The sequence below is a fragment of the Protopterus annectens genome, chromosome 9.part0 (assembly GCF_019279795.1).
Source record: "Protopterus annectens isolate FY-2018-M chromosome 9.part0, PAN1.0, whole genome shotgun sequence".
Lineage (NCBI taxonomy): Eukaryota > Metazoa > Chordata > Ceratodontiformes > Protopteridae > Protopterus > Protopterus annectens.
This window is the reverse complement of record NC_056743.1, coordinates 1,274,251,633-1,274,264,835: the sequence shown is the minus strand read 5'-3', so window position 1 is coordinate 1,274,264,835 and position 13,203 is coordinate 1,274,251,633. Positions and strand designations below refer to the sequence as shown.

At 40.8% G+C, this 13,203-nt stretch overlaps 1 pseudogene; it reads right to left on the bottom strand.

Annotated features, from left to right (window-relative positions):
• Positions 1 to 10,729: 10,729 nt before the first annotated feature.
• Positions 10,730 to 11,781, bottom strand: LOC122810656 (annotated as a pseudogene).
• Positions 11,782 to 13,203: the final 1,422 nt, after the last annotated feature.

The window sequence follows — 13,203 nt, the reverse complement described above, 5'->3', positions numbered from 1 at the left end:
GCTGGCAGCCTTCACACAGTGTCATAGAGGTGCTCTTTTTCACATTAATTGGTAGCCTGTTCCAAAGACATGGCAGTCACTGGGAGATAGATCTATCTCTTCCACATGTCCTATTTAAGTCATGGGCCATATTTAAGTCCCTGGAATGGGTAGCCCTAGACCCATATGATTTATGGATATACAGTAAGTTCATCAGGTTTGGGTCTTAGGTTGCTCTGTAGGCCAGGTATAAGTCTCCCCTAAGAAGTCTATTCAATACGGAGTATAGTGAAAAGGAAATTTAGTTGGTCCATGTAAAGCACGTGCTGGAGGCCCTTGATCTTCTTTGTTAGAAACCTCTGAGGTCTCCCTAATTGCTGTAGATGCTTAGTACTATACATACTGAATGGGACATTATATACTCAATTATGGTCCAGATAACTGCCGAGTATAGGGGGGTTATAACTTCTTTTGCTCTTGACGTGATGCCTTTACTAAACAAGTGAGTTATGTAGAAAGCTTTCCTTACAATGGTAGACACATGGTGGGCAAAGTTAAGGTCATGGTCAACCAGTGATCCCAGGTCCCTTGCCACTTCATGGGTACATAGGGTATTGTTATTATTTTGATAGTGTGAAGGGACATTGTTTGTCCTGAAGGGAATGATGATGCATTTCTTTGCCTTCAGTTTGAGACCGTGACTAATATACCAGTCACTGGTCTGTGTGGGCACCTTCAGGAGTATACTGACATAATTTGGGGATTCAATGATTGCACCTAGTTTGCAATCATCGGCAAACTTGGTCAGCCGCAACCCTTTAGTTCTGTTGTGACCTTCTGGGAAGTATATATCAAACAGTAGGAGGCCCATTACTGACCCCTGTGGCAGCCCACTGGTAACAGATCTGCTGATTGGCGTGGAGTCATCCACTTTGATAGTGTGTGTCCGATTTGTGAGCCAGTTGGCAACCCATCTTACAATGAAGGGGTATACATTCAGTTTGCTAAGTTTATTGGTAATGCCTGAATGTGGGATTGTGTCAAAAGCCTTTGCTAAGTCAAGGTGCGCTGTGTGCACAAATTTGCCCTCATTAATGGCCTTGATCACACTTTCAGAGAAATCCACCAAATTTAACAGGCAGGATCTGCCCTTCACAAAGCCAAATTGGGTAGGATCCCATGTTTGGAGGTCACCTATGTCTTTATTTATGAGGTCCATAATGTTACATTCCATGGCCTTACAGATGAGGCTGGTCAGGCTTATGGGTCTGTAATTCCCCGGGTCTGTTGCTAGGACACCTTTGTGGAGAGGAATAACTGTAGTTCTTCTCTATTCCACAGGAATAAAGCCTATGGTTAGGCTATGACTGAAAAGGCTACTTAATGGTGATGCTCAATCATGTTTTAGCCTGTTTAGAAGACAGCCTGGGATGTCATCTGGTCCCATAGAGGCCGTGTTCTTTGCCTTAGGCAGGGCTTTGAGGACCTGCTCTTCAGATATGTAAGGTGGGGAGAAGTTGGGGAGGACTTGTAAGTTAGGAGGGGATAAGGGAGTGAAATTTTCACCAAGCCTATCCACTAGCAGGTTTTCTATCTCTCTGGGGTCAGTGTGTGTGATACCATTGCCCACCAGTTCTGCACATGCTTGGGTCCTACCCTTTAGGTTATGTACATACTGTAAAAGGCCTTATGGTTATCCTTGGCAGTACTTGCTAGGTTTCTCTCAAAGGAGCTATTGGACAATATGACAGGTTGTCTTTTTTGCTTGTTAAGACTGACAAGGATGCTTTTCCATTGTTGGGTCCTTGTCTTTGTTTTCTTGGACAGCACCTTTTTGCATTTATTGTAGAATTTGTTGATAATGGAAATCCACCACTTGGGGATCTGGCTTTGATTCTAACTGGTACAGCTGGGTTTATACACTTGTGCAAGTGATTGTACAGGGCTTTAGTGTAAGCTTTTGTGTAGTTACCACCTTCAGCTTGGTGTGGGGCTTGGGATGCATTTATGCCTTCACCTAGGAGAGTATAGTTTGCCTTGGTGAAATGTTTTAGTCTGATTTCACCCTTTGTGAGTTCTGGTGCTATTGTCAGTTTGAAGGTGACTGATTTGTGGTCAGTTATAACTAATGAGGGTCCAACAGTTGCAGCAGTGCACCTGTTTGACATGTTGGTAAGGACCAGATCTAGAATGTTTGTTCCTCTTGTCAGAGTATGGACAATTTTCTCCAGGGCATTTGAATTCACAAAGTCAAGGAACTTTTGTGCTAGAGAGTTTGGGCTGGAGTAGGTTTCCCATTTGATGGTGGTATAACTGAAATCCCCCATAACCAGTGTGTTCTGTAAAATTTGGATTGTTTTTAGTTTGGTTAAGTAGGCTTTGTGAATATCATGAGCCATGGAGTGGGATCTATAACTGGTGAGGATTTGAATGGGGGTCTTACCACTGTAACCTGGACCTGGAGTAAATCCATGGCATTGTCCAGTCTAACTAGACATGTGGTGAATTTATCCGTAATATAGATTGAAACACCACCTCCTTTGGTTTTCACATGTTCTTAGGTTCATAGGTGTTTACTTGAGGCTAATGACCACAAGGGCCTTTTTAAGCCTAGCCATGCATCCCAATCTCTGAAAAGTTCTGATACCCTTGATAAGTGTAAGCATGGGCCTGGGAGATGAACCATTTATAGGTTACCTGTGTCCATTAGAGGCATAGGTGCCAAACCAGGGATGAATTTCCGGTTTCCCATCCAATTGTCCCAAGTTCCACTTGAATTGGGTTAGGGTTGTGGTCTAAAGGTGTGGAAGCAGGGCTGGGGTACTCTCTGTGGCCTTACATCAGGTTTCTGTGACTGCACAGACATCTGCATCTTCTAGTGATAGAACTACTTCCAGGGAGTGCAGTTTTTGGTTTAAGTCCCTAGTGTTTAGTAGCATGACCCTTATTTTGTTCTGATTGGTTAATTTCACATTGCTAATGTTATTTTCAGCACCTTGCCTAAAAAAGGCACTAAGGGGGAGGCAGGAGACTTTGGCAGAAGCCAGGTGCAAACCATCTCTGGTAAAGCAGCAAGGTTTGTCAGCCATGGCTTCCCAGGCAGACAGGAACTGGATTCCGTTGGAATGACACCAAAAACTAAGCCAATTATTGAACTCGATCATTTTTGCTTATACTGTGGCATCATTCCAGGTGAGGGTAGTATGCTGCTCATGGCTAGAGACATACCTGCTTGGGACACAGAGAGCTTGACCATGTCTCTCTTCATATAGTCCAGTGAGGTAAATATCAGGTCATTCACACCAACATGAACTATGACAGAGTCATAATGGTACTTGTTGCTGAGAGACCTGAGTGCATGTGTGATTTGGCGAATCCTGGCACCAGAGAGGCAGCTGACCGTGACTTTCTTTTTGCCCAACCTGGTGAGTGAGACATTTGTGTGTCTCATTACTGAGTCTCCAATGACAAGAAAACTTTTTTTTTGTGCATTATGCCTTATGGGCTTGGTGGGTGAGACACTAGTGTTGCTATGCATCATAGGCACTGTGGAGACTGTGCTGGCTGGAGCAGACTTGTGTTTTGGAGGTCTGTGGTGATTTGGTAGGTTTTAGAGAGAACCACCATGTATGTGTATTTATGTGTTTGATGCATACTATGTGTATGAGTAGTAGCATGTGTATGAGTAGTGGTATGTGTATGAGTAGTGGTACTATGTGAATATGTAGTGGTGGGTGAATTGACAACCTTCTCCGTCTTACTGTTTTGAGTGAGAGAGAACATGGATTCTAGATTCTTGGCATAAATATATCTCTCACACTCTGTGGTAGGCTGTGTTATTAATAGATGGTTGTCTGTATACATGAGGCAATTGCTTCACTGCCTCAAGAGACCCAAGTCAACATGGTTAGCAAGAGAAACAAGGATAGTCCAACTGTCCATAATGCTAGGTTGAAGACTGTTGTCACTAGGGGTGGTTTTTCAGAAATGATCACGGTGGAGCTCTGTGAATGGATATTTCTGCCTGGGTTTTAAGGGAAAATTTGTTGAATTTAACTGTCCGGTTTTGGCACACAATTGTGTGGAAGTGCATGGTGCTGCACGGCATACAAACAAGCAGAAACCTGCTCAGATGCAGGGCCTAAATACCAGAAGCTAAAACTTGAAAAAAAACTCTAACAAAATTCAGAAGGACCAGTGAGGATGCTTATTCCAAGCCCTTGACCGGCCTTCCTTTACCAGTCAGATGCCAATCAAAGACAAGTCTATCACAAAAGTACAGATAGGCCCCTTCAAATCCAAGATGGCCTGGAAAACATTCTCATAACAAACAAAGGAATACAAACAGTTCCAGAAGCGGCAAGTCTGGATCTGGACTATGCTACAGTTACTAGCTACCCTAGTTTCAGCAAGATACACTAGAAAATATTTATTACAGCAGAAAAGTAACAGTGAGACACTGAAAAAAACATTTAAAATAGCAGAAATTCAGCCAGAAGGCTCCAAAGAATGATTTAAACAGTTAACAGATCAGTTAATTAAGTACTGCTTGGCAGGAAAACCAGAGAAGGCAGAACAGATAGCTTTAAAACAGTGAAAAAATACCAGTAAATACTTAAACAGTGGAAACAACAAAAAAGTTTATTAAACAGTGAAAACAGCAATAAAATGTGATTTTACAGGCATAGTGTAGCAGGCAATTGCAGTATAACAGTGTAGTTTAGTACACAGTAAATAAATACAGTCTAAACGTAGGTGGCAGGCAATAAAAAAGTGCAGTAAATAAAATAAATAAGCAAAAAAAAATAAAAATTCCCAGACAGCATATGTTTTTTTGGAAGCTCAGAAGCCTCTAGTTGTCTGGTGTCTCATCTCAGAGTTGTGGCTGGCAGCCCACCTCAGTTCAGCTCAATATAAACAAGCAGAAACCTGCTCAGATGCAAGGCCTAAATATCAGAAGCTAAAACTTGAAAAAAACTATTAACAAAATTCAATACGACCAATGAGGATGCTTATTCCAAGCCCTAGACCAGCCTCCCTTTACCAGTCATGTGCCAATCAAACACAATTCTCTCGCAAAAGTGCAGATAGGCCTCTTCCAATCCAAGATGGCCTGAAAAATGTGCTCAGAACAAACAAACCACTACAAACAGTTCCAGAAGCAGTAGCTCTGGATCAGAACTATGCTACAGCTACTAGCGACCCTAGTTTTAGAAGGAAACACTAGAGAATAGCAGAAAAATAGCAGCGGGACACTGAACAAAATGTTTAAAACAGCAGAAAATCATCCAGGAGGCTTTAAAGAATGATTTAAATAGTTAACAGATCAGTTAATTAAGTACTGCTTGGCAGGAAAACCAGAGGAGATAGAACAGATAGCTTTAAAACAGTGAAAAAATGCCAGTAAATACTTAAACAGTGGAACAACAAAAAAAAATTGCTAAACAGTGAAAACAGCAATAAAATTCAATTTTACAGGCACAGTATATTCTGAAAAGGAGTGGTCCCAGTACTGAGCCATGTGGCACATCATTATGAACTGGCCTTTTGCTGGATCTGGATTCACCCACTTTAACCACATGTCCTGTCCATGAGCCAATTAGCTTTCCATCTGGTTACATAGGAAATTATGCCCAGTTTTGTGAGTATATTTATAATACCTGAGTGGGAAATTCTGGCAAATGCCTTGGTCAGATTGAGGTAGGTGGTATGTACTGTTTTACTCTCATCCATGGCCTTAGTGACATTCTCAAAGGAATCCACCACATTCAGTAAGCATGATCTGTCCTTGACAAATCCAAATCGGGTCATGTCCAGTGTTTGGAGGTCTCCTATGCTGCTATTTAGCTGGTCCATGATTAATCTTTCAATGGCCTTTCATATAAGACTAGTCAAACTTATGTGTCTATAATTTCCCGGGTCAGTAGATGGTTCCCCTTTATGCAGAGGGATGACTGTTGCTGTCCTCCACTCTATCAAGACAAAGACAGTCTGGGGGCTGTGGTTAAATAGAGATCCTAATGGGCCTGATAAGTCCTTATTTAAGGTATGCCGCTCATCCTTGGTTATAATACAAGATGAACAGGCGGGATAGTTCATTTATATGCTTTATTGCACAGAAACACATCAGGATGGATAGCAACAGTACAAAATACAAACGAACTGATTGACAGACTACACAGGCATGCATGCTTACATTTCAACAGCTTACTACAAAATGGCAGTCAGGCTCACACATGCTCAGTAGTTATACACATGTGCAAGCCCATAGAAAGCTTCTTAAAGGTATACACACATATTGATCTACATCCTCCATCTTTAATGAATTACCCACAATAAAATGACATCTGAAAAAGACATTACAATTGTACTAACACTAAGAAATAAACACATGTCCAAGTTGACGTGTATCTGGAACATGGTCTACAAGTGTGACCTGATCTAGTGATATAGCAATTAGAACTGGGATTAGCAACAGGGACAATCATTGGGGAACAAACTGTTTCTGGAGCTTTGGGATTCTTCTCGGGAACAGGAATATTTACTGGAACATCATCGGGACCTGGAATGCTGGATAACTCAATCTGAGATCTAGGGTCTTTCTCGCAGATCTGGTACTGCAATACAATGTTTCCAATTCTGCCTAAATTCTACTCCTTGTGCTTGCACAATATATGATCCCGGCTCTGAATATATACTTTTCACAACTCCAATCCAATCATAACCTTCATCATCTGCATCCTCACTATCTCCCCTTCTCACAATGGATTGAGCGGTTTGGTGGTCTTATCATAATATGACTTCTGGACTTTACTCATCCCTCATTAGACCCATTATAGAATACAACGCCCCATTTGGTATCTACCTCTCAAGATATCTGCAACAACTGGAAAGGCCTCAGAAATACCTCACTAAAAGAATCACAGGCCTAAAGCAGATGCCCTACGCTGACCGCCTTAAAAAACTCCAGCTATACTCTGTCGCATATCGTCTACTCAGAGGCGTACAAGGCCATGTCAAACCCAGAGCTGTTGGACATGCTACACTTAAAGAAATCCCAATCCCTCAGAGCTACACGCTCCAGGGATCTAAACCTTGTCATCACAATAAACAAAACATGCTGGAAGGATAGGTTCCTGACCCAGAGACTCCCCAGACTCTGGAATAGATTGCCCATACATGTCAAGCAGAGTGCCTCTTTGGACCTCTTCAAGAGGAACCTTGACGATTGGATGGGAGAAAGGAAATTCACCCCAGGGATCACATCAGTCGCCCTGCTAGACAGGGGTCCAGGAAAGTAAATAATGTGTGAGGAAATAGCCAGGGAATTGTTATGGCTAGGCTTGTATAGGCCCTAGGGCTGATAGCCTAGTACCAACCTATGAACCTATGAACCTATGATTAAGTGCTTCTTTAACAGATGAGCTTTCACTGTTGTTCTTAACACATGGAACTAATAGACAATGGTTGATTGGCAATGTGGTTCTGGTTTGTCTTGACAGACGTCCCTGTGTAGTTGAACCAAGAAGTTTATCATGAGGAAATTTTCTGAGATTTGAGAGATTCAGAAAAACATTGCTTTTGTCTTGCTTCTCTTGTAATTGTTTCGCATTTTGAACTGCATGTTCTGCTAAACCATTTGACTGCAAGTACTCAGGGCTACTTGTAACAGGAGTAAAGTCCCACTCCTCAGCAAATCTTTTGAACTGCTGGCTTGTAAACTGTGTACCATTGTCAGAAAAACTTTGTGCAGACTATCATGGACTGCAAAATGACACTTCATCTTAGTAATGACAGTACTGGACACTAAATTATGAAGTAGGTCAATCCCAAACCAATTTGAATAAGAGTCTACTAACACCAGGTAACGTTAACCATTCCATTCAAAAATGTCTGTAGCTACTGTCAACCAGGGTAGTTCAGGAATCTGGTTTAGATTAACTGGTTCTTTCTGTTGCTGAGGCTTAGTACTATTACATACAGAACAAGATGAAAGTACTCTCTCAATATCCTGTAATATAGAAGGCCAAAATACTAGTCCTCTCAACCTTTTTTTGTAGAATCTGTTCCTGGGTAGTCACAAAGCAAAATATAAATGTACTCTTGTTTGCAAGGATTTTGGAACAATTACTTTTGGACCTTTCATGATGATACTATCATCAAACAAAATCTCATCTCTGTAAGGAAAATAAGCTTGCAAGTCAATGGGTAAGCAAGATTGCTTTGATGGCCATCCTCGACTGATAAAGTGGTTGAACTTCTGAAAAACTGGATCTGAGAATGTATGGCTCTTAAGCTCATCAAGATGTGCGGAGGAAAATTTCTCACTTTCATGACTTCAAAGTCAAGTTTCTCATTTTCATGCTGTTCAGTGGTAGTTCAGGGTGATCTGGACAAAGTATCATCAAGATAAAGAAGTTTGCCTTTTGTATAGACAGTACTGAAATTATACTTTTGTAATCTCAATGTCATGCATTGCAATCTGGCAGGAGCTGTATGATTAGGCTTTCTCAAAATAGTGATTAGAGGTTAATAATCTATTTCAATCTGGATAGGACAATCATAAATATAATCATGGAACTTCGAACATGCAAAACACAATTGCCAAAAGTTCTTTCTCTATCTGGGCATAATGCATTTCAGTTTGGGTCAAAATTCTAGATGTATAGGCTACTGTTCTACCCTCTTGAAGAATGACTGCACCAAGACCAAATTGCGAAGCATCACACGAAAGAGTAACTGGTTTGTGAACATCATTGCATCTTTGTTGGTGGACTGGCAATTTTCTGTTTCAGGACATTGAAAGCTCCCTGGTGTTGTTCCAACCATGACCAGGGTACATCTTTATGTGTTAGCTCTCTGAGCGGTGCTGAAAGTTGGCTCACGTATGGAATGAACTTGCCTAGATAGTTAACAATGCCAAGAAAATGTTGTAGGGCTTGAACATTGTATGGAGCTAGCATCTCAAGAATTGCAGTTTACTTGTAAGGATCTGGATGTAAGCCTGAACTGGTAAACAAATGCCCAACATGAGGAAATTCTCATAGCCTGAATTTGCACTTCTGAGGATTCAGCTTAAGAGTCACTTCACATGCTCTTTCCAGAAATTTCTTCAGGTTTTTATCACGCTCAGCTTCACCATTACCTCCTACTAGAATATCATTTACTATAATAGCACATGGATACCCAGCAAAAATGTGCTCCATTGCACGCTGGAAGGCTTCACTGGCAGAATTTATCCCAAATGGCATACCAGCCAAAAGGAGTACTGAAAATAAATGTGCCAAAATGAACTCTTTGCATCCAAGACAAAAACAGTGGCATTTGGCATAAGAGCAGCAACTTTCTCAACTGTATGCATTAGATGATGAGGTCTTTTTAGTGCCTTGTTCAAATCTCTTGGATCAATACATATTCTGATATCATCTGAGCTTCTCTTATGAGCTACGACCATGGAAGATACCGATTCAGTAGGTTCATCAACTGGACAAATCACACCTTGCTGCACCATTTTGTCTAGCTCAGCTTTTATGCTGTTCTGTATAGCTACTGGAACTTTTCAGGCTGGTCTGACTACTGGATTGACCACTGGGTCTAATTTCATGGAGTACACAACTGGGAGTTTGTCTAGTTTGTCTTCGAAAAGATCAGCATAGATGGATAAAATAGAATGGGCAAAATTAGAACACTGGTCTTTCAAGCTTACATGGTGAACTTCCTTATTAAATGAAAGGAGTCTCATTTTCAAACTGTCTCTAAGGCCTAAAAATAACTATATGTGCCTTTTGACCACATAAAATTGCAAGTCATAGCTGTTCCCAGCAGAGTAACATGAAAGCACTACTGAACCTTCAGTTTGAATTTCTTCGCCACCATAAGCAACAAGCGTTGCACATTTTCCCAAATCAAGCTTCTCAACAGCACATACTCTTGCAAATGTTTCTGCTGACATAACATTGCACTTTGAACCTGTGTCAAGTTTGAGCTCTGTGGGTCTGCCATTTAATAGAACAGTACAAAATACTTCATTCTTTGCCCATAAATCTACTGCATTGACTGTTTCATTAAGCAGTGACACACCATCAACATAGAAAGTAGGGTCACAGCTTTTTAATTAGGTTCATAGGTTGGTACTAGGCTATCGGCCCTTGGGCCTATACACACCTAGCCATAACAATTTCCTGGCTATTTCTTCCCACAATATTTACTTCCCTCCATTTTTTAAAAAAAAATGTATCTCAAAGATCTATTATTCACATCATGGATTTTCAGTACCAGCTCTGCTACAGATATTTTTGGCTTACTATTGCTTATTTGAACAGCAAAACATTTGCCATTTGAAACAACGAATAGTAAATACGAAAACACAAATTCCGACCTACCACAATGTCAACCCAAATGATCGATACATTTGAGTCGACATTGTGGCTGAAACCATCATGTGATAGCCGTATAGGAGCTGATGCCCCCGACACCCCTCTACTAATATATTCTAACTCCGAGATCGAACTACAGTGGGGATATGGATAAATTTCCAATCCCCACTGTACCGCAATCTCCGTGCAGATAGTCAAATACACTTATGCAAATGCACTACAGCATTCGCATAAGTGTGTTTGACTATCTCATCCATTTATGTTTTGTGCACAACATTCTGACATTCAGCAGCAGTGCTGCCGACAGAATGTCATTCGCACAAACCATAGTAAACTGATATTTTCAACCAGAAATTCCCCAAGAGCTCCATGAAAGGATAATACAGAAACTAAGCAGAGGCTGGTGTTAACTCCTTGACTTTGTCTATATTATGATCAACTGCTCTGTTTAGAAACTGTACCCAGCTGTTCTCAGATTCAGGACACATGTGGCTCATCCCTACTATGTCCAACATTTTCTTCAAAATGCTGCATTAAACCGAACTGCAACATAATTCATAGGTGGATATAGGCACAAGTCCAATCCATCTATACTTGGACTGATTTCACTGGAGCAGTCTGCCAAGTCATCCAGCTGGGCAATATATTCTTGTTCACTGACCTTTCCATGATTCTTCACTGCTTCAGAGACTTTTTCAAGCATGCTTTGGATGCCTTAATCAGGCCAAGACAGGGGGCCATAACCTGGTGGTCTACATCTGACCAGTAGGTTTCCCGGGTCCCTCTCTCTTCCATGTCTATATCACCAAGAACATCACTGAAAGGGTCGCCATCACTATTCTAAGTCCTGTTCCATTTCCTCAAGTGCATCTTTCACTAGTTTGGAGTATGACAACATCACTGACAGAACCGCTGCCTGGTTATCTCTGGGTAATTCTGTTATCCGGTCACAAGATTCCCAGACACCACCCATGGACATCAGCTGTTCCTGTGATAAGCTCTGCAGTTGCGTATTGACAATAGTCTCAATACGTTGAATAACTCCATCCACTACATCTGTGGTAGCTTCTCTCACTATCCGCCGTAGTGTTGTGCCTCGGCATTTAAGCAGCAAGTAATACACTGCAGACATGGTGACAACACTCTTTTCAGTATCTTCAATCAGCTTTCCACAGCCCTCAGCAGAAGGAAGAGGAGGTTTTGAAAATGCCAGACTGAATTTGGTTGCCTCCTGGGATGTCATTTTGAAGCTCTGCTCTAGCATTTCCCAAAAATGTTGCAGATTAAATGCTTCTTTAGATTCTCTTGATTCTACATCTCGTAACTGATTCAACAAGACATGTAACGAATCTATTACATTTCGCAATGGTATGCTAAAACCGACCAAAGCTAAGCAACTTGCAGTACCAGGAGAACAACTCTCCATTTCGGAGCTATAAATCTTGTCTCTTGGAATGTTCTCGTTTAATGAAAGAATGAGCCCCTTTTAATTTACAAAATCTTGAAATGATTCCACTTTTTACATCTCTGGCATTGCTGACCAAAAGCTAAGCACTTTTCTCCTTTAGACTCATAATTTCCACCACAATTTTGACAGTTGACTATGAGGCTAGGTGAGTGTACATGATTTGAGTTTGCTGACTCACCCTTGTGCTTCACTGAGTATGTCCGCTTTGCAGAACACACCTTGGAATTTGCTAGAAAACTATAGGTTTGCCCAGGGACTGTTACAGGACTCACAGTTGCTGCCATGTGCTTGGACCTGTTTCTTTTAACCACATGCTGCATAATATTAACATTGGTTTTGCTGCAGTATCTTCCAAGCCCACTTTCATTTGTAAGCATGCCTTTCTCATTTGTAAGCATATTTGTGTGCTTTTCTGCAAGCTCATATATCTGACAAATCTCAGTGGCCTTATTCAAAGTTAAATCACTGTCACAAAGCAAAATCTTTCTCACAGCATCATCTTTAATACTACACACAAGTCTGTCTTTCACCAACTCATCCCTTAAATCACCAAATCTGCACATTTTAGCCTTATTTCTCAAATCAGTTATATATGCTGCAAACGTTTCACCAGGCTTTTGATCTCTTGTGTAAAATAAGTGCCTTTCCATTGTAATATTCATTTGGGGGTTACACATTTCTCTAAATTTACATTTTAAGCACTCGGGGGCTTTCCTAGACTCAGCCAGTAATGACGGTTTTCCCTCTCGCCTGCAAATACAGCAGGTGCATACAGAAATTAATGCTCTCTTTCGATGGCTTCTGAACCAGCTAAATTAAGCAGAATAAATGCCTTTGTACAATCATCTTTATCAGAAAAGGCAGCTTGTACGAAAATATCATACGCTTGCTCAAACACTCTCCAGTTCTCTGCAATATTATTATCAAATACAAGTGGGCCTGGTTTTCAAAATCTGTCTGCCATGCCAACAAAGTATGTCCAAACACACTGCAAATATGGCCCTTGTAATTAAATACAAACATGCACACACAGTAGGCACTTGTAATAGCATTCAAATGCACAGTAAACTCTTCAAAATACTTTACTTTGCAAAATATGCTTTGAAATGGCTGTACTTTTTGAAATAACTGTACTGTAATACTGCACAAACATGTGAACACTTCATACACCTCGGATATCTTGGATAGCTGTAATTAATGCAAAAAAGTAGTATACAGCGAAAAAATGTAGTCATCTTCCTTATTTTATACATTTTATGCAATTCGGGCACTGTTTCAAACATTTTTGTAATTATATTGAATGTTTTTGTCAATATGTTGCAGTTTCGGAAATTATGTTTAACTAGAAATTTATTTTGAACATTCTGTGTGCTTTGTTTT